This window comes from Cicer arietinum, chromosome 6, assembly GCF_000331145.2.
Source record: "Cicer arietinum cultivar CDC Frontier isolate Library 1 chromosome 6, Cicar.CDCFrontier_v2.0, whole genome shotgun sequence".
In the NCBI taxonomy this organism is placed as follows: Eukaryota; Viridiplantae; Streptophyta; class Magnoliopsida; order Fabales; family Fabaceae; genus Cicer; species Cicer arietinum.
Window position 1 is genome coordinate 44,071,305 of NC_021165.2, and position 565 is coordinate 44,071,869.

The window sequence follows — 565 nt, forward strand, 5'->3', positions numbered from 1 at the left end:
CCCGGCTTCAAGATATGGGTCGTTTTCTCGGCTTTAAATATATAAAATGTCATGAATCGATAAATGAATGAATGAATATGTTGGTTTTTATTAATATTTTTATTGGACACGATCATTCAAATCTTGAATGAGAAATAACACTTATATTTTTTTCTTGAATTTGATATCTTTGATCTGTTTCTTGTCCTCTTCTATTTTTTCCTTTTCTTTCGTTCTTTCTATTTTCTTTGAAGAAGAAGAATTAATATTGTGATGTTAAGTTGGATCTCATGTTGTTGTCTGTCTTGTACTGTAAATAACATATATTATATCCGATTTTATTGCAATTCATTATATCGAGGTATGACATATGTTTTACTTTCCAATACTTCTCATGTCATAGTCTGGTCCATATTGTTGATCATATCCTGACGACTATATATTTTTTGTTTTTTATTTTATTTTTGTTGTTGTTTTTCTTCTTCTCTCAGGTCGCTCTTTCGGGTTTTCGACCCATCAAATATTTTTTGTGTACCCTAATTTTTGCCAAGGTCGCCCTTTCGGGTTTTCAACCTAGCGGATATAT